This window comes from Oryzias latipes, chromosome 2 (genome assembly GCF_002234675.1).
Source record: "Oryzias latipes chromosome 2, ASM223467v1".
Lineage (NCBI taxonomy): Eukaryota > Metazoa > Chordata > Actinopteri > Beloniformes > Adrianichthyidae > Oryzias > Oryzias latipes.
Window position 1 is genome coordinate 7,848,201 of NC_019860.2, and position 24,610 is coordinate 7,872,810.

Consider the following 24,610-nt stretch of genomic DNA (forward strand, 5'->3'; position numbering starts at 1 on the left):
TCTTTCCCACAGACCTGGTTCTAGTGATTATTCAGAACTGAGCTTGGATCAGAACCAGGTCTTTCATGTCACATAGTCTTTAGGTTAGCTTCTGGTTCTCAGTCCTGGTGCTTCAACAGACACCAAATCTTTGCTGGTTTAGAGTGAAGAACCTCTGCATGTAGTTTATGTTCAAGGCTGTGGGCGGAGCTACCTGGCCAAAGGAAGACCGTTTGATCAGCAAACCAAGAAACTGAAGAAGAACTTAATGCTGACCAGGATCTCTCCCAATCAAATGTGCCGTTAACTATCTGCTCTAGTTCAGCAGCAGCCCTGGTCATGAAGGTCCTTCAAACACAGATGTTCCTTCAGGCAGAGCAACAACACCAGAGAAATCAAATCCATAACCCTTGTGCTATCCTATGAGGTCCAGATGACCTGATCCTTACATTGACGTGTTCACCCTAGCATGACACAGGTGGATAAAGGTGAAGAAGATTTCATGTAATCCATGGACACCAGTGAAGATCACAAATCATTGAAAAAAAAGGTTTAGCGCACTGTTTAGTGGGTCTAGATGACCTCACTCCCAATGTTAAAGTGTCTAGGATAGCACAAGGGTTTAAAAAAAAGTGGTTCTTCATCCTTCAGAAGACAAAATCAAATCTCTTTGGAAGTTCTCTTTTTTGATTCTTTAGCAGCATCAAAACATGCTTCATTCCTGCAGATCCTCCAGGACAACGTTCCAATCTTCTTTTAGCTACAGTCACTGACATGAACTGAAACTGAGACTTTGGACCTTTAGTAAAACTGTCTTCTTTCTGCTGAGGCAGCAAAGTTTCAGTCCTCACTTTCAGTCCCATCAGTGAGTCTTTATGGAAGTTCAGTTCAGGTTTAGAAAGGGACTTTTTACTGACAAACTGATCAAAAAGATACTTAAAGGGTCTATACCAGGGGTGGTCAAACTACGGCCCGCAGACCAGATCCGGCCCGCCACTTATGGATGGCTTCCGGTTCCAGGTTAATGAACGGACACATATTGCCTGCCGGCTGCTCTCTCAAGAGATTTTCGAGCGACTTAGTTATTTCAACGATCATCAATCGACTGAAAAACGCGGATTATCTCTAAGAAAGACAGCCGACCATGCCTCAGAAGAAAAACCAAGCAACAAGTAATGGTGATGACTTCAAAGCTGCACTCGACGAAATCCATGCTAAGCTAGCTCCTCTCACGGAGCTAGTTCAAGAGTTTCGAAGACTCCGTGCTCAAAACGAGCAACGTGATAATCTGTTCAAGATTATGGAGAAAAGACTGGACAACATGGAACAACAGGCGAGGATGAATAATGTCATTCTCACTGGATTATCGATCAAACCTCGGGGAAGGCTAAATGCAGCTGGAGTTAGCATGGCTAATACTACTAGCGCTAGCATTGCTAGTAGTCTTCTGAAATGGAGAGCAATGGAGAAACTCTGGAACACCAAGTGGAATCATTTCTCACATCTAAAGGGATTTCCCTGGATCTAAATACCATGGAGACCTGCCACCCGCTCCCCAGGAGAAAGGAGACGGATAAATCAGCGATACTCATCAGGTTTGTGAATCACAAACACAAGCTAGCTCTGATGAATCAAAGGAGGAATCTGAAGGGATCTGCTGTTTATCTGAACGACCATCTGACCAGAAGGAATGCTGAAATCGCCAAACATGCCAGGCTCCTCAGGAAGCGTAAGCAGATTCTGAACATTTGGGTTAAAGGCTGCAGGATTTACGTCAAACCACTCGGTGCACCGGACCGGTCCAATGTTCTGGTTATGAACACCATAAAGGACTTTGAGAAGTGTTTGATCACGGTCGTCTGAACCAACAGGCAGTAATAAGTCAAAGAGCAAAATATAATTTCAAGAAATATGACGCCTGGATTCATCGCTTTCTCCAAAAGTCTGAAGTGACCCTGATTTTCAGCAAAGTTCTGACCTGCGGACAACTTGACCTCAACTTTCAGCGCCGCTGATATCAGCCGAAGAAGGATATGGACCTTAATCTAATGTCTGCAGATATAACATCAAAGAGAACTATAAACTCTGCTTAACCCTTGTGCTATCCTATGAGGTCCAGATGACCTGATCCTTACATTGACGTGTTCTCCCTATGACAAAGGTGGATAAAGGTGAAAAGATTTCATGTAATCCATGGACACCAGTGAAGATCACAAATCATTGAAGACAGCGCACTGCCTAGTGGGTCTAGATGACCCAACTCCCAATGTTAAAGTGCCTAGGATAGCACAAGAGTTAAACCCAAAAGAACGGCTATTAATAAGCAAAAGAAGGAATACCAACCTTGGACGATCGACAAATTATGGACCCTTTTTTATTTCACAGTATTAGCTTACTATAATGTGTATATATATATATATATATATATATATATATATATATATATATATATATATATATATATAATCTATTATTGAAGATGGTTATAATGATTGATTTGTAATTAGATAATATATTATATTCATGAAATATGCATTCTTTTTTTGAGCTAATTTTCTTCCTCAGAAGTAAGACGACTCAATCTTTGAGGCTCCGCCGTTCGCTCTATGTAGGTGCCATCCATTTCATGACATCAACCCAGAGTCGAAATTGGCGGCATGTCTGTGTTTTGCCAAAGAAAAGCAGCAAGAGAATGAAGTGCCTGGACCTCCAGCTGCATCACTGCTTCTGAACACACTCTTCTCTCTGATTGCAGGTTGGAGAACTGCAGTTTGTCAGAGATCAGCTGTGAAGCTCTGGGCTCAGCTCTGAAGAAAAACCCGTCCAATCTGACAGAACTGGACCTGAGCTGGAACAACCTGCAGGATTCAAGAGTTCTTTATCTGTGTGGTTTTCTGGAGAATCCAGAATGTAGACTACAGACTCTGAGGTCAGACTCCATGTTTCAGTTGTTTTCAGATAAAAATAATGAGTACAGATAACTGACTGATGAAATGAGTACAGAACAACAACTGAGACCTCACCTCTTTCCTACCTTCCTGTGTGCTGCTGCTGACTGCACTCGCTGTAACTCTGAGGCTCCGTTTTTTCTTTTATTACAGAGGTGTTCAGGTATATCGGATGTGCACAACTCATGTGATATTTGCATCTGAAATAAGAAGGAGAAGCTTGTCTGAGCATTTATGTGAACGTGTGAAAGTCAGGGAGGGAGGTTAAAAGACCAAAAAAGGGAATCATGACTTGATTCCCATCATTAATGTTAATGATCCGCTTAAAAGATTTGATTAACTCCTGAATGTCACATCTCTACAACGCATCTCTGTAACATCAGGAATGTCAGTATACTCCGAATCTGTCTCCTGCATGAAGGAGTAAAACTGCTGGTGATTCAAATCTTTAGCTCAAATAACGTTTACAGTTTGTGTTCCAGAGCTCATTCTATAGTCCATCTTCAGGACTTTGCCACACAGTGCTCCTTGGTGGATGATGCAGTGATCTATTGTCAACTCACCAGTACACTTCTCCTCCTGGATCTTTACTCACATCCTTCCCACTAGTGAACTTTTTTCCACCACACATAGCCGCTGCTCCATCAGTTGCTAGTGCAACAAGTTTGTTTCGTGACAGTTCCACTTTGACAAACATTTTCAAAAATATCTTTGTCCCGTGTATCGATTTAATGTCCATTATTTCTTCTGTAAGAAGAAAAATTGGAGTCCACTCTCCGGATGAAGATGTCCAGCTGTGCCGTATCAGTCATGTCAGGACTTTGATCCACAGTCAGAAAGTCTGCAATACTTACCTACTTTACTTCTTTCACTCAACTGTGTTCTTAAACCAGCGGCCATCTCCCAAACTCCACCAACAACCGTATTTCTACTCAGGCATCTGTTTGCTTGGATTTGCTTTTGTCTGGACATCAGACGTCAAACACCTCCATCCAACAACTCAGCAGAACTTCTCTGTTGGTAAACGGTCTGGCTCCTCTGCCGTGATAAAACTTGCTTTCACAGCAGCATCACTTTGGGATTCTGCACGGCTGCAAAGCGTCTGCTGAAGTGTCCCATTCTTCTCTGACTCTTCTGCTTTCTGGATCTTCTGCTCTGCATTCAGGTCTTTCAGGTTCTTAGGATGTTTAGTCTCACAGTGTCGTCTTAGATCAGGTTCTTTCACTAAAACCACATTAGCTCCACAAACGAGACCCACGGCTTTACCAGCAATGTCTGGAAACATTTAAGTTTAAAGTTAAGCTTTAGCATACCTCAAGCCACTCTGTTTGTGGAATGTGAGCAGAAAAGGCTTTCATCGCATTACTCTTCCATGAAGCATCTCCTTGTGCAAAGTGCGCTGAATAGTTGATGGATGCACAGTGACACCATCTTCAGTAAGATCATGTTGTAGGTCTGTGGAACTGGTCTGTGGGTTGACTTACTGTTATCACCGTCCTTCAGCTCTGCTTATATGAGAAGATTCAATGAGAACAACTTGCAACTGGCAACCTTAAATACAATACCTTAAATCTCATGATCGGCTTTACCTGTGTATGTAGGTCAAGGGTCGATGAGCGTATCTTATCATATTTTGTGTTACAATTTTTTGTGCTGAAGTTTTTAAATTCAATAACACAACAAGAGTGCCCAAATGTATGCACCTGCCTACTTTTAAGTAATTATTGCACACTTTCCGTAAATCCTATGAACTTCTTTGCACTTCTCAAATGTCACTGTGTATGTTGCTATGGTGTCTATTTTACAAAACTCCTGTGAGGTTGATGCAATGAGAATGTCATCTACATACGTTATGATTTGAATTTTCATAGGGGGCTCAAATACCGCTAAACAGTTTGAAATAGCATCAGAAAAATTGGTAGGATTTTCTGCATAGCCCTTAGGAAGTCTTGTATAAGCGTACTTCTTTCCTTCAAAAGTAAATGCAAACGAATATTGACTATCTGCGTGTCAGGGGACTGAGAAAAATGCATTACTTAGATCTATTACTGAGAACCATTCTGCTCTTGGATCTAAAGTATTTAACAAAGTGTGTGGATCTGGTACATTAGGTGCTCTTTGTACAACAACATCATTATTGGTCAATTTAAGGGTGGGGTCATCTAAGATAGCACAAGGGTTAAGAGATTCTTTCTCTGTCAACATAATTTCCACTCAGCTTGTTCTGTCAGCCAGATGCACATTAGGCTGTGTCATCACTACCCAGTTTAATGCAATCCTCTTAAACTTAGTTTCAGGAATGGTAGAAATTCCAGTTTCCAGATCAGTCTGCCTGTTCGTTGTATAAGTCACTTCCTGCACATGTTCTTTCATTTCATCCCATTTTGAACCTTTAGTACAAGAAATAAATGGAACTGCATCTGCCATTTGTTTCCAACTTGTCACTCTTTCTGTATACATTAAGTTTTTTGCTTCTGGTGTAACTTTCCAATAAAAATCCTTTATTGTACATTTTTGAAACCCTAGTTTACTCACTGCTTCGTCATATTTCCTGTCAGGACCAGGAGACTTTTGCATGTTAACATGACAAATAGATTTTCTGGAGACATAAAATCTGCATGGGGTGACACTCTGGCTTTTGCTTTTTCCATTAAGGTTTTTGCAGTCTCTCCAAGATCAGTCTTCGGTAGATCTAAAGTCCAATAATAGTATGGTTCACCTCTACCTTCTAGCACACAGATGTCTGTATCTGGACAACGTCGTGCTTGCATCCCCCCTTCTCTTGTGGGGTAAATTCCTAATTTCAATCTTATCATGACATCTCTCCCTAAAAGATTAAAAGGACAGTTTGGTGCTAAAACCACAGGAATGCTTGTTGTTTCATTAGTGTCAGGATTTTCAAAACAAACTGGTTTACTCAAGTGTTTAGTCTCAATTTGCAGATTTCATTTGGATTGTTTTATTTGACTTAGGAAAATCATGGCAATGACTTCTTATCACAGTTCTACAAGCCCCTGAATCACAAAGAAAAACAAATGGTTGTCCCTGAACATAAAGAGTTATTTCTGGCTTTTCCATTAGACAAACTTCAGTGATATCTAAAAATTCATCACTAATTGGTTGAATTTCTAGTTCAGAATCATCTTTTATCTTGTCATTTCTTCTACCATCTAATCAATCTGATTTCTTCCTTTCAGGACAATCTCTCTCTCCCAATGATCTCTCTGTCTACAAATCCAACATCCATCATCAACCTGCTCTGACCCTCTGTTGCTACTTCCTCTAAACCTTTCCTCAAAAATTTTCTTTAAAATTTCCTTTTCCACGACCACGATCTCTTCCTCTCTTCACATTCCTTCCAAAAAACACATCACTACTTTCCTCCTGCCAAAATGTAACTACACCTAAATTTCTTCTTATTCACCATCACTGTTTTCTGCATGAACAGCAAAATTCATAAACTGTTGTAGTGCTCCTGTAAGTAGATCAATGTAATGCTTCCTTATCCAGTCTGCAATCTCTGGTCTCATAGCTTGCAGTAAGGCTTGTTTCAGCTGCTGTCTATAGGGACCATCATCATTATCATCATCTCTGAGTCCACTGTTAGCTTTAAAAACTTCTTCAAATTTGACTCTAAAATCAGACACTAACTCTCCATCGTTTTGCTTAGTTTGACCAATCTTTCCATAATCAGGTCTCATTGGAAAGGCTTCTCCAATTCTTTGTCCTAAAAGTGTAAGACATTGAATCAACTCTTCACTGTTATGCGGAAGAGGTCTGGGTGGATCCTCATCATCCATAGGATTCCAATTTCCCTTTACTTTTGCCCAGTCTGCTTTAATAGCAATCATCCATGCTTGCTGACATTTAATGCCATTCAGATGGTAAGCTCTCTGAACTTCCATCATTTGCTCATGAAAATCCTGTGGATTTTCCATGTGAGAGATGAATCCCTCCACTGCCTTCCTAACATCATCTACTGTCCAGGTTCTAAACACAAGAAGTGTAGGCGTCTGGCCATCTTCTCCAGCTCTGGGATTGGGCACTTCAATCATTGGGTTCAGATGACTCTCCGGCTTCTTCCAAACCAACCCCCACAGTTTTGCTCCATTCAAGTTTTTTCGCTTTTCCTCTTTACATCATTTTTTATTTTTCTGGTTTATTTAAATCAGTCAGTGGCAGGTAAAGACCCGTCAAGGAAGGAGCAGTTGGCCCCTGATAGGGAGGAGGTGAGAAAGCAGCTGGATTCTGCCCCCCCCCCCCCCCCCCTTTCATCTCGGCCTGCAGCTCAGCTGCAGCCGGCTGCAGGATTCTGGGTCTCATGAAAACTGATTCATCATCCTCTTTCTTAGCAATCAGACATGCTTCTCTAGTTTTATTTTTCTTAATGCCATTTGTTCTTTTTATTGCTTCATTTAACCACAGTTTTGCACAAATTAATTCTTCACTATTTTTTGTTTCTTTTTTGTTTTTTATTCTGTTTTTAATTGGTAACTGTTGAACTAATTCAGTACATGCCTGTACTCCAAGATTCCCCTTAAAATCGAAGTTTTTATCCCATTTTCTCAAGAATGTAGTTGAGCCTGGATGAGCTCTTTCCATGTATTTTGAATCCCCTGTTAATTCTACTTTTCTATTTGAATTCCCCATTTTTTGTTTTTATTAATGTTAGTCACAGAGTGTGATCAGAACCAACAGAGAATTTCACTCCCCGTGCAACAAGCTTCTGGGTCAGACCTATTGTCTGATCCGGTCACACGTTTAGGGTCCTCCTATAGGAGCAAAACCCGTTTTAGACTCTTGGTCCTTTTCACCTAAAACCTTATGAGATGAAATCTTGTTCTACTTCAACAAGCAGCCTTGTGTTAACACCGCAAGGTTTCGAGCTGCCCACTGCTTCGAACAAGTTCACTCCATTCACACATGCACTCACATTCACACCAAAAAAAACTTTTTATTTATTTTTGTTGTTCTTTTTCTAGGCCTTTCAGGGACTTGAACCCTCTTACGCGTTTTAGGCTGCAGAACTCAAACCTACACCTTTATTCAGAATTCTGGACCTTTTCGGGACTTCAAACCCACACGTGTTCTAGGCAACAGGACTGGAACCCGTCCCTTTCAGAATTCTGGGCCACTACGAGGACTCGAACCTCTGAATAAGCGCTTCACTTGCCTTGTCGTTGCGGTCTGACTGGTTCACGGATAACGTCAATCCGGACCCAGGGATCAGACCAGTCGATTGGCTGGCGTAGAATTCACTACGACAGACTTTCCTCCGGAGACCTAGTCTCACGGGCTGTCGACAGACTTCAATCAGTGTGGTCCTCACCCAAGGACACAGATATGTTGTCATCTGGCTCGAATGGACCAAAGAATGTCAGATAAATGCATCTAGACATTAAAGAAAAACACAATTATAAACAACAAACCACAACAAGAATCAAGTTTCTCAAGCACGAGGGAGAAGAAACCAGTGTGACAGAAGACAACCGCCACACTTGCTCTTCTCAAAAGTCTCAAAAGTCGACATTAAGCTGTTCTGTATTGGTATCCTCAGTTAGCGTGAAGTGATTCTGTTGTGATCTGTGTTTACATTATCAGTCTGTTAGATGCATGTGATTGGAAGAGTGTGGGTGGGGGCGGAGGAGCAAGTGAATATAAAGGAATGCAGTGAGAGCGTGTGTACGCCGTAATCAAATGAGGAGACAGCATCAGGGCAAGTCTTCCGTTTTATGCCATCTTTGGCCTGGTAGCGGCTGACAGCAACCATTTAAGATACATAAAAGGCTTCCGATTTCGAAACAGCCGTTGTGGACTTTTCTTTACGTCCAGCCGGACTATGTAATAATTTTGAGTAACCCATTTTGTTTAATCTTGCATTCTCACTATCACCAAGGTGAAATTCCTTTATGTAAGTTATTTGAACTTTATCTCTTTTCAATCGTGAAAACAGCTTTGATCTCTTAATAGGATTATGTGTGCCATTTATATTTAAAGAAACAAACTTTGTAGGCCTCCTAGCTATTCAACTGTATCATTTCACCATGACAAACCTGGTGCTTTTCCCTTCTCTGCGCAGAACAGTAAAGTGTAACAAAACAACAAAAGCAAACACACCAAACACCCACAAGATATGTAAAAAAAACATGGCTTCCAATGTTGGGGTCAGCGCTATAGACCCTAGTGTCCCCTAGAGGGAGCTCTATGGCAACAACCCTTCTTCTGTTAACCAGTGCAGGGGAACCTTTTGCCGGGGACGGTGATTTATAAACTAACACCTAGGGCTGGGCGATAAAACGACAACGGTACATGTGCCAAAATAACTTTTTCATGATAGAACAATAGGTCAATCATGACAGACTTTTATTTTGAATTACGAAATTAGCACTCGCCAGTTAGACCATTTTTTCCTCTTTGACAAGTAAAAGTGCGAGGGTTAGTTGCCGTGGTTCCCGTGTAACGCCTTCCCAGGTTCGGCTTGTTAAGGACAACCTGATGTGCAAATGGGAATGGAAAAGAATCGCACAAACTCTGCAAGAATTTGTCAGGTTGGGAGGGCTGGGGGCATGAAGGACCCAAAATGCAGAGACAAGAGGCACACTGTTCCAGGGCAAGGGGTTTAATCACAAACAAAACTAAACTCACTGTGGGCAAAACATGAACATGGCAGAAGGGAAGAGCCGATAAAGACGTTAGAGACATTACATGAGAGACATGAGAGTCATGGTCAGGCACGGAGTCGGCCAAGGAGTCAGGCATGGAGTCGTGGTCAAGCATGGAGTCATGGTCAGGCATGGAGTCATGGTCAGGGTTCTGACAGCAGTAAGCCGGCAGGTCGGGTCAGTCGTCAAGCTCCGGCGGGTCGGGCCAGTCGTCGAGCTCCGGCGGGTCGGGCCAGTCGTCGAGCTCTGGTGGGTCTGACCAGTTGTCGAGCTCCGGCACCCCCTTGGAAACAGGGGTGAGTCGGGGTGCGTCCGGCACCCCCATGGAAGCAGGGGCGAGTCGGGGTGCGTCCGGCTGATGAGGAGAGTGGCTTCAGCTAATTGTGTCAGGCAGGGAGTGAGAGTGGGAGGGGGAGGATCCTGACAGAGGCACCATGACAGAGACCAGCCGTTCCTGGTAGGAATGACAGTTGGATCTCTACTGCACAGACAAAAAACAGATACAGGTTTCAGCACTTAATTCACACAATGTTCATGTATATAAAGAACCAAGTAAATGCATAATCAAAAACTATAAAAGTATAATAGAATACATAATAAAAGTACAATAAAATACATCATCGTTCCACATCGCCACATGGTAAGTTAACGTTTGAGTAAAATTATTCGTATTTATTAGTCCTTCGTTTGGTGAATTTTCTTTGTCCCTCCCTCTTCCAACATCTCTGCACGCGAGGTAAACAAGCACATGCGGGTCACTCCCTGAAGAAACAACGAAATGTGGTGATTTTTCACAGGATCCAATCAGAACTGGAGGATAGAGCTGCTTCATTTACAGCAGCAACAGACAGATGAACAAAAAGTGTTGACTTGGAGACAGCGCTGTTGTTGGATACTAATGCTATGATGCTATGCAAACGAGCTGTTCCGTCTGATACCTAAATATAGACAAGGAGAGAGAGAGGTAAGCAGTCCCAGGTTGTAAAATTTCAGCGTCATCTTGTCTGGGATCACAGTGTTAAAGGCTGAACTGAGGTTACAAACATCATCCTGACGTAGGTGTTAGTATGCTCCAGGTGGGACAGGGACACGTATAGGCAGTGGCGGTTCTACACTGACTTACTCCCTGGGCGAGTAACCCCACCAGCGCCCCGCCCCCCCCCCCCCCCCTGCACACATACAAAATTTGACAACAACATCCTGTTGTGTTCCCTATCTTCTATTTAGCCATTTTACACAAAAAATGCATGACTTTTCTAGACTCGTATTACAGGGGGGTCAAACTCAGTCACACAGGGGGCCTAAGTTAAAAACACGCTTAAGGTTTTGGGCCGAAGAAGATAAACATTTACTGAACACACTAAAGCTAAACTTTTAAACCTTTTAAACTGAACTTTTTGAACATAAATATGAATAAAAACAGGAACACAAGTTAAACCTTAAATAATATGTTGCTCCCCATAGAAATATATTCTGTCAAAATTATACAAATATGAACATGCTGCAGAACAAAACAAAGAAAGCCTGGAAATATTAATAAGAAATTACAAATTAAATAATTCAATTTTTTAGAGCATTTTTTTAGAACTGGACTCCTGCTTCATTTTTAGCAATAATTTCTTAATGTGTGACGCCCTTTGTGAAACATATCAGAGGGATTAGATCTAAAAAAAAAAAAAAAACTTATTGTGATTAATATGTTTAGGTCTTATAAAACATTAAAGACTAAATCATAGAATTCATCAGTGGGATTACTCCAAAAATATTTGGCATTTCCCTAAATTTGTGCAACACCAACAGTAGAAATCCTCCAAAAAAACTCAATCCATAAAAAATGGTCTGCCCCCACCACCCCTCCCCCTCCCCTTCCCTCTGACACACGCGGCTCCGTCTCTATGACGGGAGGCGCAGCTGCGGCCCAGAGTTGATTGTCAGATAGAAAAAGACTCCCAATCACCTCTTAGTGTGATTCAGCCAGCCACCGGCGAGTTGCGCCCCCTTCTCGAGTTTTTTAACTTATGTTCCAAAGACTACCGCAAAGAGGTGTGGCCGCAAGCGTCTTGCAGCAGAGGGCGGTGGTCACGTGCGTGTCGGGTCTGCCGTGTCAGAGCAAAGAATTGTGGGAAATAATCCCCATTGCCTGCTTTTGTCGAAATTGGGTTGAGCACGGGTGATTGTTCTGCCTAATTCCTTTTCATGTGCCTGTTTTACGTTGTTCTGTTTTTGTTACGTTGAGTTATTTCATCTTTTTTTTTTTTTTTTTTTTTTTTTTTTTTTTTTTTGCACCATAAGTGTGAAGAGGAAATAGGATGAAGACTTTCTTAAGAGTCTGATGTATCAAAGTAATAGTATCAGCTGTCGGCAGCTGAAGCAATTTCAAATTAAAAGCTTCAAGCTTCCTCTTTGACTATCTAACACAATATGTGTAACGCACGCATCGGGCACGGCAAATGCCGCCCTGGGCGACCGCCCACATCGCCCATATCAAAAACCGCCACTGCGTATAGGGCTTACGAGACTGCATCTTTTGTTGATCGGTACTCCCTGTAGGCAAATTGATGACTGTTCAGAGTAGCAGGGCTGATTTAAGTGATGTAACTTAGGACAATGACTAAAAGGATGTCAGAGCGACAGGCCTGTAATCATTGAGGCAAGAGACAGACGATTTTTTTGGCAGCGGCATGATGATGGGAGACTTGAGACACAGGAACTGAGGCGGGCTGCAGAGACAGATTGAAGATGTCCAGAAAATTCCAACCTGCTGTTGGGCATATAGCTTCAAATACAACCGGACACCTTATCTGGTCCTGCAGCTTTGCTGGTGTTAATCCTCCTCAGGGTGGAGCTCACTTGATGTAGCTGCAGGACAAGAGGCTGGAGCTGTTCCTCCAGCCTGGAAAGATGACCAGTGTCTCTGCTGCTGGGCGTGTCAAAGCATACAAAGAAGATGTATATTGTTCCTGTGGTCTGTGATGCTTCTAGTGCCTCATCACATCTCCTGCGGGTTGTTGTTAGCAAAGTGCTCCTCGATGTGTTGTCTTTACCTGCGTTTGGCCTGGTTAATGCCTATCCTTGGCTCTCTCAGGACCCTGCTGTAGGCCAGCCTGTCACCTGTCCTGTAGGCTGCATTCCGAGCTTTGAGCAGAGATCTCACTGTGTCATCACACCATGGTTTCTGGTTTGGATACACTTCGATGAACTTTGTCGGCATCGGTGCAACACTGCACACAGCTCAGGACAGATTTAATCTGATATTTTTCAAATCTTAGCTTTAAATCCAAGCGAAATCATTTGGATTTTATATTGTCATGTTTTTTGGTTCCATAACTGAATAAAAAGTAATTTTCCTACTTTCAGTTTAATCTGCTTTCCTGCCATGAATTTTGAAAATGTAATTGGATATTTAGAATTCATGATGATGATCCTCATCTCTTTTAACTTCAATTTAAAGTAATTTAAAATCTTTTGCATTTTATTTACAATCATGTTTTGGGGGTGTCAGATAAATGCATCTAGACATTAAAGAAAAACACAATTATAAACAACAAACCACAACAAGAATCAAGTTTCTCATGCACGAGGGAGAGGAGCAAGAGTGACAGAAAACGTCTACCACGCTTCTCTTCTCAAAGGTCTGCCTCTCCTCGTGCCTCTTTTATTAAGAACACAAGAAGGAGGTAACATTTTCAAGACAAAGAGAAAAGTTCATTAGGGGGTGTTGTATAATGACCCATTTGGTTGGATTCTAAGTTCAAACAGTATTCCTTATCAGCTAAGGACAGTGTGTCGTAAAACCCCCTCTTAGCTGGGATGAGAAGCAGATGAATAAACACACACAACTGTTTTCAGAAAAGGTCAATCTGAGTTAACATTTAAACATACATTTACACAAATACATTTAAGCAATGATAATAATAAAACAAATTCCTTCACATACTCCCTCCTTTTTATCATTGATAAATGTCAACATCTCACATCCAATATCACATCTCTTGTCAGTTTTCCGTGACATCTTCATTTTCATAAAACTTTCAATTTACACTCAGATGAGAAGTTCCTTTTTTTTTCTCAAGTAATTTCAATTTCAAAATCATTACAGTCATCTTGTTCTCCCTTTAATAACAAGTTGTATTCTTAAATCATAAGAACACTTTGTACTCCACAATTCACTGCTCTGGAAATCATAGATTGAATACAAGGAAAAATGCACATAGTGAACACATAACATATGATCAGTACCATAAGAATAGGTGTCACTATTTTTAACAAAAGTTGCCACCATGAACCAAAAGCAAACCAGGAGAAGAAATCCCAAGATTGGGGTTTCCTGTCATCCTGCATTGCCTGCTGAACCATTTCAAGTTGATGTAATGCTTCTGTGATGCTGTGACCTTCATTGGTGTTGTCAGGATTAAATGTACAACAGGTATCATTTAACATTTTACAAACACCTCCTTCCTGAGCAACCAATAAGTCCAATACCAATCTGTTTTCTAGAACAATAAGTCTCATGCTTGACATTTCTTCATTATAGCCTTTAAATGCTTTAATTGTAGCGTTCAAAAATAAACCTAATCAATAATCAATGGTCTCAATTCTGAGAGCGTTTTAGCATTTCCCACTCAGGGAAACAATGCCATAGTTACCTTGTCCCCAGTATTCCAGTGTTTATGGTCTCCAGGAACATGTGATCCTCAAATGGAATCATGTGGCTTGACATCAATAAGGTTACGTCTGTGGCGTAGGTGAAGCTCATGGACTGCAGAACCTATGAAAGTGTGACCTGTGACCTTTACGGGAGCACAAATCCCACTCCAGTCTCTAGGCAGACTGAGGTAGAGGGCCTGCCCACAAAACCAAAACATTTGATCAACCACATAAGTACCATTGTTACCTGGCATTAAATCTGGATTAGATCCAACACAACGTCCTCTGGGGCAGGGAACAGCATAACCATGGGAAACTCTGTCATTGATTATCTAGACTGTGAAGGGAACAAGAAGTTCATGACACATCTTACTCGGCAAAGTTCCTAAAAACACTGTTCCATTGTTAGTTACGCAATGTGGAAACACAGTTCCTGGTTCCACACTAGCATATGGAGCAAATGATTTTTTCAATTTCAGTTTTTTAAACTGATACAAACTCTTGCAACTCGGTCTTACAAGAGTTCCATTTGAAGTGGTGACGGCTCCAGTACTAATATACCCTCTGGTATGATATTCAATAACACAGTCGCTTTTCCACTCAGAAAATTGCTTTGCCTGTAAATTAGGATGTAGGGATGAAGCTGGAATTACAGAACAAACATAGCAATCAGATCTATTCCTTTCTTTAGTCAGTAACATAACATACCTATACCAAGAATTTGTCATATACAGGTGAGTTATGTTCATTTTTGGACTATTCAAAACATCATGTTCATCAATACTCAGCCATCGTCGAGAAATGTTTCTTTCCTCGTTGGTGGTTCTTCTTGCAGGTGGATAATGATTCCAAAAGAACCAAATCCTTGTGGTTGCTCCTGTCAGGAATAGCAGGAACAGTAAACAAAATAAACTGTCTCTTAGCCCAGTTGGACACGCCATGGTGGATATGTGCCTATCTTCGGGAGGGAGAGGTTACTAGCACATCACCTCCTCAAGTCCTCTAACAGTGTAGGATCCGTGTAGTGCAAAAGAGTTCTGGTGTGCTTTCTTCCCTAAGACTAGGTGGATCTCTCGGCTTTGCTGACGTTGAGACAAGCAGCTTCTATACAGCTGCCTCCCTTTGTAGTCAGACTTCCCCACCTAGCAGTTGGAGTTAGCCTCACCCAGATGCTTTTTCTTGCAGTGTGATAGATGGATCCAAGACGTCCTTTCAGCAATCTTTACAGCTGTTGGTGTAGTCAGCAGGACTTGGAATGGCCCTTCCCCCCGTGGGCTGGACCAACACTTCCTTTTTATGGCCTTCACAAACACCCAGTCACCAACCTGCACTGGTGAAGTGTCCTGTGGAGATAAAAAGGAATCTGGCACGTGATTTGTCCTTTGCACATCTGGTAAACAGTGGTAAACATTTTTCTCAAATAATCCACTAAATTGGCATCATCATCTGGAGAATGTTGCCGTGTAGGATCAAGATCTGGTAACCTATAAGAACGTCCATACAACATTTCAAAAGGCGTTAAAGGTTGACCTGCTGTGCGTGTGATACGCATGCTTAGTTGAACTAAGTCTATGCAATCAGGCCACTGTCTGTTTATCTCTTCCATGCATTTCTTTAACTTTGATTTGATAGTGCCATTAGTTCTCTCAACTAATCCTGCACTCTGTGGGTGATAACTACAATGTCTCTATAAATCAATACAAAAGATGTTGAGCCATTTTGTCTATCACTTGATTTACAAAATGTGTACCATTATCACTTCTTATCACTTGTGGTATGCCAAAAGTTGGGATTATTCTTTTACAAATCCCTTTAGCTACTGTAATAGCGTCTTGTGTTGCACATGGAAAAATTTCAACCCATTTGGAAAATGCATCAATAATCACTAAACAATATTTCAATCCTTTACTTTTATTGAATTCAATAAAATCCATATGGATTGTATGGAAAGGAAAAGGTGGTTCAGGAAATTTTCCTCTCTTAGGTCTAACATTGCCTTGGGGATTATGACGCATACATGTAACACATTGTTTACAAAAAAGTTTTGAATAGAAAATAAATCCATAAGTTGTATAATACTTCTCTAATAACTTCATCTTCCCCCCTGTTGAGACATGGCAAGGCCCATGACTCAAAATTGCTACCCATTTGTACATGGATTTTGGTAAAATAGGTTTTCCTTCTGTGCTGATATAAAGACCTTGTTCTAACTTTGCTCCCTTTTTCAACCATAGATCTTTCTTGTTGTAGTGCGCTGTGTTGCATTTCTTTAAAACATCAGCCGTTGCATCTGCAGTCACATCCTCATTAATGCATATTTCTACATCTTTTGTTGCAGCTTGCTTTGCTGTTGCATCTGCAAAGGCATTCCCTTTAGAAATTTGATCTGTTTTTCGTGTGTGTCCCTCGCATTTACATATTGCCACTTTAGATGGTAACATTACAGCAGTCAATAATTCTTTCAGTAAGTCTACATGTGTAACTGGTTTTCCTGTTGATGTCTTAAACCCTCTGTTCTTCCACTGTTGACAAAATAAATGCACAGTAGCAAACGCATATTGGCTATCAGTATAGATCGTAACTGGCTTATCTTTAAACAGTTTGCATGCTTCAGTTAAAGCTGTCAACTCTGCTGATTGTGCTGAGTAATTTCCAGGCAGGGGTCCTGCCTTCAAAACCTTATCTTGAGTTACAACAGCAAAACCCACTTTGTTTCTGCCCGTTTCATCTTTCTTTGCTGACCCATCAACAAAAACAATTTCTCTTTCAGTGAGATCTAAAAATTCATCACTAATTGGTTGAATTTCTAGTTCTGATTCATCTTTTATCTTGTCATTTCTTTTACCATCTAATCAATCTGATTTCTTCCTTTCAGGACAATCTCTCTCTCCCAATGATCTCTCTGTCTACAAATCCAACATCCATCATCAACCTGCTCTGACCCTCTGTTGCTACTTCCTCTAAACCTTTCCTCAAAAATTTTCTTTAAAATTTCCTTTTCCACGACCACGATCTCTTCCTCTCTTCACATTCCTTCCAAAAAACACATCACTACTTTCCTCCTGCCAAAATGTAACTACACCTAAATTTCTTCTTATTCACCATCACTGTTTTCTGCATGAACAGCAAAATTCATAAACTGTTGTAGTGCTCCTGTAAGTAGATCAATGTAATGCTTCCTTATCCAGTCTGCAATCTCTGGTCTCATAGCTTGCAGTAAAGCTTGTTTCAGCTACTGTCTATAGGGACTTTCATCATTATCATTATCTCTGAGTCCACTATTAGCTTTAAAACTTCTTCAAATCTGACTCTAAAATCAGACACTAACTCTCCATCTTTTTGTTTAGTTTGACCAATCTTTCCATAATCAGGTCTCATTGGAAAGGCTTCTCTAATTCTTTGTCCTAAAAGTGTTAGACTTTGAATCATCTCTTAGATTGTTATGCGGAAGAGGTCTGGGTGGATCGTCATCATTCATAGGATTCCTTTACTTTTGCCCAGTCTTCATAGCAGTCATACATGCTTGCTGACATTTAATGCCATTCAGATGGTAAGCTCTCTGAACTTCCATCATCTGCCCGTGAAAGTCCTGTGGATTTTCCCTGTGAGAGATTACTCCCCTCACTGCCTTCCTAACATCCTCTAATGTCCAGGTCCTAAACACAAGAAGTGTAGGCCTCTGGCCATCTTCCCCAGCTCTGGGATTGGACACTTCAATCATTGGGTTCAGATGACTCTCCAGTTTCTTCCAAACCAACCCCCATAGTTGTACTCCATTCAAGTTTTTTCCCTTTTCCTCTTAACATCATTTTTCCTTTTTCTGGTTTATTTAAATCAGTCAGTGGTGGGTAAAAACCCGTCAACAGAGGAGCATTTGTCCCCTGGTAGAGAGGAGGTGAGAAATCAGCTGGTTTCTGCTCTCCCCCCCTTTTCATCCTGCCCCTGCTCGGTCTGCAGCCCGCTGTAGCCTGCTGTTGCAGGGGTCTCACAACTGATTTCCTCCCCTTTTTTAGCAATCAGACATGCTTCACTAGTTTTACTTTTCTGAATGCCATTCTTTATTTTTCGTTGCTTCATTTAAGCACAGTTTTGCACAAATAAATTCTTCACTATTTTTTTGTTTCTTTTTTATTTTGTTTTTAATTTGTAACCTTTTAACTAATTCAGTACATTCCCCTTAAAATTGTAGTTTTCATCCCATTTTATCAAGAATGTAGTTGAATCTGGATGAACTCTTTCCATATATTTTTAATCTCATGTTAATTCAACTTTTCTATTTGAAATCCCCCTTTGGTTTTATCTTTTTTATTTACGTTAGTCGAAAAGTGTGATCAGAACCAACAGAGAATTTCTCTCAGGACCGAATTTCACTCCCCGTGCAACAAGCTTCTAGGTCAGACCTATTGTCTGATCCGGTCACACGTTTAGGGTCCTTCCAGGAGCAAAACCCGTTTTAGACTCTGGGTTCTTTTCACCTAAAGCCTAATGAGATGAAATCTTGTTCTACTTCAACAAGCAGCCTTGTGTTAACACCGCAAGGTTTCGAGCTGCCCACTGCTTCGAACAAGTTCACTCCATTCACACATGCACTCACATTCACACCAAAAAAAACTTTTTATTTATTTTTGTTGTTCTTTTTCTAGGCCTTTCAGGGACTTGAACCCTCTTACGCGTTTTAGGCTGTAGGACTCGAACCCACACCTTTATTCAGAATTCTGGACTTTTCGGGGACTCCAAACCCACACGTGTTTTAGGCAACAGGACTTGAACCTGTTCCTCAGAATTCTGGGCCACTTCGGGGACTCGAACCCCTGAAAAAGCGCTTTACTTGCCTTGTCGTTGTGGTCTGACTGGTTAAAGAATAACGTCAATCTGGACCCAGGGATCAGACCAGTCGATTGGCCGGCGTAGAATTCACTACGACGGACTTTCCTCCGGAGACCTGGTCTCACGGGCTGTCGACAGACTTCAATCAGTGTGGTCCTCACCCAAGGACACAGATATGTTGTCATCTGGCTCGAATGGACCAAAGAATGTCAGATAAATGCATCTAGACATTAAAGAAAAACACAATTATGAACAACAAACCACAACAAGAATCAAGTTTCTCATGCACGAGGGAGAGGAGCAAGAGTGACAGAAAACGTCTACCACGCTTCTCTTCTCAAAGGTCTGCCTCTCCTCGTGCCTCTTTTATTAAGAACACAAGAAGGAGGTAACATTTTCAAGACAAAGAGAAAAGTTCATTAGGGGGTGTTGTATAATGACCCATTTGGTTGGATTCTAAGTTCAAACAGTATTCCTTATCAGCTAAGGACAGTGTGTCGTAAAACCCCCTCTTAGCTGGGATGAGAAGCAGATCAATAAACACACACAACTGTTTTCAGAAAAGGTCAATCTGAGTTAACATTTAAACATACATTTACACAAATACATTTAAGCAATGATAATAAAACAAATTCCTTCACAGGGGGCAAAACCCAAGAGAAATTACTCAACAGTGAAAATGTATTCTGTCATTTTCTCATCAGGGTGGGTTCCATCTGACTGAATATACCAAGTTCCTGGTCCTCCAGCTGCATCACTGCTCCTGAACACACTTTTCTGTCTGATTGCAGATTAGAGAAATGCAGTTTGTCAAAGATCAGCTGTGAAGCTCTGGGCTCAGCTCTGAAGAAAAACCCGTCCAATCTGACAGAACTGGACCTGAGCGAGAACTGGAACCTGCTGGATTCAGGATTTCTTCATCTGTGTGGTTTTCTGGAGAGTCCAGACTGCAGACTGCAGACTCTGAGGTCAGACTCCATGTTTCAGTTGTGTTCAGATCAATATGATGACAAAGTTGTCTTGACACTAAACTGCTGACATAAGGCACTTCCTCATCACTTCCCTTTTCTCTCTGCTTTGATCTGAATGTTAAATCTAAATGGTCAGAAAATGTGCAAATTTAGCCACGCCCATCAATCACCTTATACTTGTCAGCCACGTGTCAGTAGAACATGACCCGCTCTCCTTAAGCAGATAAAAGTTAACGTGGTGTAAAAATAGCTATGCCATCCATCCATCCATCCATCCATCCATCCATCCAACCATCCATCCATCCATCCATTCATCCATTCCTCCATTTTCTTCTTCCCATCGTGGTCTGGCAGCAGTCTAACCAAAGATGTCAAGACTTTAATCTCCTCAGTTGTTCCCTCCAGCTCCTTTGTGGGAATCCTGAAGTCTTTCCAGATCAGATGTCAGTTGTCTCCTTTCCATGCTGAGGATGCTGAGGAGCAGCATTTCTACTCTGAGCATCCTCTGGGGGACCAAGCACCCCACAGTTTGAGAAACATTGCATTAATCCATTCCAGAAGCGGCAGTGATAGCTCCCCATATCTCTAAAGAGGCGCCCAGCCACCCTGTAGAGGAAGTTGATTTCTACCGCTGGTATCTGGAACCGCGATCTTTAGATCATTATTTAGAGCTCATGACCACAAATAAGTGTTGGATCAAAGACCAAACACTATTTGGCGTGGCCAAATTAGCATATTTTCCAAATATTGAAATTTAAAATTGTTGTATCCCGGTCTTTTTATTAAGGAAAAGATTAATATCAACAAAGTTAAGAGTAAACAAGGTGTAGATTAACAAAATTTTATAAAGACTAAGAGCAAAATGTAAAGAGAATTAGTTTACCATCAGCACACTGCACCACAGCAACACTTCTCTCAGAGATCAGTGGTCCAGAGTGTCAGAATATCTCAGTCTTCTGTTCTCTCAAATGGTTAACCAGCCTCCCTCTGAGGTTGTTTCTCTGTGTGAATTAGTTTCCAATGTGAACCAGAGTCTGGGAGTCAGAAACTGCACTTTAATATTTAAAAAAACTTTGATGTATAACATTTAGATTTACATAAAACCATGGTGATTCTTTTGTCGCTGTCACTGGTACAACATTTAAAAAGTGCTATTTGGACAGAGCATCATTTTTACATTAAAACAACAATTTACTGTTGTAACACTCTACATCAAATGAGAGTAATTACAAAAATAAACAGGGTTCTCTTTCCTTCTTTACAGTATGTCTTTGTTTCTTTTTCTCTAATGACACTAACAACCCCAATGCGACTCAATGATGTTTCCCAGCTACTTTGTTATTTTTGAAATGTACACGGATAAATACGAAAACCTCACCCTTGGTTCAAACGACCACCCAAATACACCCAGTCTTTATATTATTTACACTAAGTTCTTTAGAGTTTCTTTGGCGTCTTTAGTCTCTTAGGACAAAGCAGTCTCAAAGATGGCGGGCCTGTAACGCTCCGTCCGCATTCTGACGGACAACAGCTCCTTAACCGGTTGAGTTGACTTGGTTACTGTGCGACTTTCAAATTAAAGGGAAGACCTCATGATGCATGGTAGAGAGTTCCAGTTTACACTCCAATGATGCACCCAGAGAAACATCTGTTGTACACTAGTGGTTCTCAAACCTTTTCTCTTATTCCCCCCTTTGAAAGAGGAAAAATATTAAATCCCCCCACCCTCCCTCACCACGAAAAACTGTGACAAAATAGGCCAAAGCATGTTTGTTTTGTTTTTCTTTTTTTGCCAAGCAGGACTTGATGAGTGTATGTAACTTTTGGAATACATGGAAGTTATTTACAATTTATAAGTTTGTCATTTTCTTGAAATACAAAGGCGGTGAATTTATGTTGTTTTATGCTGTAATTATAGAGTTGGGCTGGTGGATTGTGGTTGTTGTCTGGACTCATGTCCGCATTTCATAATCAGTCCATGATTTCGTGCTGCATAACTTCATATAACTCCACTGTAGGGAGAGAATATTGCTTTATGATCTGTATAGACTGACTAGAGAAATAATTTGACTTACGTGAGTATATTTAGTGTTGATGTGTGAGGCCAGGAGTGCTGCCTGAGTCTGGAATTGTAAAGAGTAGGCGGCTGCGGTCTGTTGCCCCTGCATGATCCTGTATTTCTGCTTCCTGGGGTCCTTGCCATCTGCGGCATGATTAAACACCTCCCGCAGCTGCTGTGTGAGTGCAGGATCGGAGTGGAAGGGTAACACACCTCAAGTCCAGAGCGCAGCTATCCACTGTCGTGGTCAGGAGGCAGACACCCAGGGAGCCTTTAGCATCTTCTGTGGGAGAAAGGCTTGATTGTTGGCCCAGAAACAGATCACACTGCATGAGGAAGCCCATGCATTGCTCGAGTCTCCATTGAATTTACCCGAAGGGCCATTCTCTGTTCCGATGCTTGAAGCTCCCGGCGCGTCGCCTCCAGCGGCCGCTGATGACTGAGGGACCGGGGGAGTTGTGGCGGCTGTGTGGCTGACAGGCAGGTTGATATGAAGCTGTGACTTGATGGTTACAATCGCAGAGTTCAGACGTTGGAGCTAAATTTAGCTCAATTTACAGATCCAGCAAATTAAAAACAAAAGATTTTAGCACTTCCCCTCAGTTGCAAAGAGGCTGAAAGGCAATTCAGGGACAGGAAACGTGCTTAATGTACACAGATATTGTGATATAATGTCCAAGCTGGTAGAAGAGTTTTCAAACTGTCTGTGACTTTGAGAAATGGGAGCTCTGTGTGATGGATGTGAACATTAGTGAGTTGTCAGGACAGATGGCTGACTTTTCCTCTGTTGACTCTGCTGATTGAAAATCTCAGCAGCATTCTGAGCACCTTTGGAGTTTAGTGCAGCCAGAAAATGATCTAAATCTCCACCGAGCTGCTCTAAAAATGGCAGGATTATTTGGGTTGACATATTGGGTTGACAAAATATTTCCATCGAACAACTGAATGCTGTTTTTCTTTTCTGTCCTATTCAGTGTTCATCTGAATCTGTGTTGAACCCATCAAATGTGCTATTAACTATCTGAACTAGTTCTGAAGCAGTCCTGATCTTCAGTTCTTGAGGGCCAAAGTGGTAATCCCAGTTAATTTTTTTTATTAAATCTGGACTCATTGTGTATTTATCTTTAACATAGACGAGGATTTTCTGTGCTACAGGTTCATAATGTCTCTTTTCCAAGTTTTCATGAATCAGCAACTTTGTTTTCTTGAACCTTCATGTCATTTAAAAACGCGTTTTACAATAGGATTCAAGATGAAGAAGTGTAATTTAATCTGCCATTTTTAAAAATCAAATCTTTTAATCAAAGCAGAATCTATTGGATTTTAAATTTTCATGTTATTTGGTTCCATAATTCAAATGTCAGTTCAATCTGCATTCCTGCCTTGCATTTTTAAAGTGTATTTATTAATTAATCATTCATGATAATAAATGACATTCCAATTCCTCGTCTGATTTAACTACATTTTAACTTCATTTTAAAAGCAATTTCATTTACCATTATGTTTTTGGGTCAAAACAGTGAAAATATAATCTGTCAGTCTTTTATCAGGGCGGGTCCCACCTGACTGGATCTACCAAGGTCCTGGACCTCCAGCTGCATCACTGCTCCTGAACACACTTTTCTGTCTGATTGCAGGTTGTGGAGCTGCAGTTTGTCAGAGATCAGCTGTGAAGCTCTGGTCTCAGCTCTGAAGAAAAACCCATTCAATCTGAAAGAACTGGACCTGAGCTACAACAACCTGCAGGATTCAGGAGTTCTTCATCTGTGTGGTTTTCTGGAGAGTCCAGACTGCAGACTGCAGACTCTGAGGTCAGACTCCATGTTTCAGTTATGTTCAGATCAATATGAGGAAAAAAATTGTGTTGACATTAAACTGCAGACATGAGGCACTTCCTAATCAATTCAGTTTTTCCTCTCTGCTTTGATCAGTATGTTAAACCTAAATGATCAGAAACGATGCTAATTTAGCCAATGCAGCTATACCATAGCACCTATGCCATCCATCCATCCATCCATCCATCCATCCATCCATCCATCCATCCATCCATCCAGCCATCCAGTTAGCCATCTCTCAATTTTCTTCTTCTAATCTCGGTCTGGCAGCAGTCTAAACAAAGATGTCCAGACTTTCCTCTACTTGGTTGGTTCCTCCAGCTTCTCTGTGGGAATCCTGAGGTCTTCAAATCTGCATCCCATTTAATCGTCGGGATTGAGATATTATTATTAACATTGCATAAGAGTTTATATATTTTGGACAGAATTTTATTCATTGAAAAATTAATCAGAGAGGTAACTGGTTCTGGTAGTTCTAGGTCATTGTCTTTGTATTTAAACGTTTTAGTAATTGTAGATTTTGGCCTTGTTAGAGAGTCCGCCCTGTAACTGGAAGGTCGTGAGTTCAAACCCAGGCCGAGTCATACCAAATACTTTAAAAATGGGACCCAATTCCTCCCTGCTTGACACTCAGCATTAAGGGGTTGGATTAGGGGGTTGAACCACCAAATGGTTCCCGAGC

The 24,610-nt window shown here is 41.2% G+C and overlaps 1 protein-coding gene and 1 long non-coding RNA gene across 4 annotated transcripts in view; both read right to left on the reverse strand.

Annotated features, from left to right (window-relative positions):
- The window catches only part of LOC110014374 (gastrula zinc finger protein XlCGF57.1), a 526,943-nt gene that overhangs the window by 351,652 nt on the left and 150,681 nt on the right, over positions 1 to 24,610 (reverse strand). The window lies entirely within an intron of this gene.
- Positions 7,881 to 23,723, reverse strand: LOC111948769. Of its 3 annotated transcripts, none has more exons than XR_002874759.1 (2): positions 22,110 to 23,723; positions 7,881 to 10,070 (listed from the first exon to the last, which is right to left on the reverse strand). It is a non-coding gene; the product is annotated as an uncharacterized LOC111948769 (long non-coding RNA). The 3 variants fall into 3 exon arrangements; XR_002874761.1 differs by lacking the exon at positions 7,881 to 10,070 and adding an exon at positions 13,658 to 19,286 and having other exon boundaries at positions 22,307 to 23,723; XR_002874760.1 differs by lacking the exon at positions 7,881 to 10,070 and adding an exon at positions 13,658 to 19,286.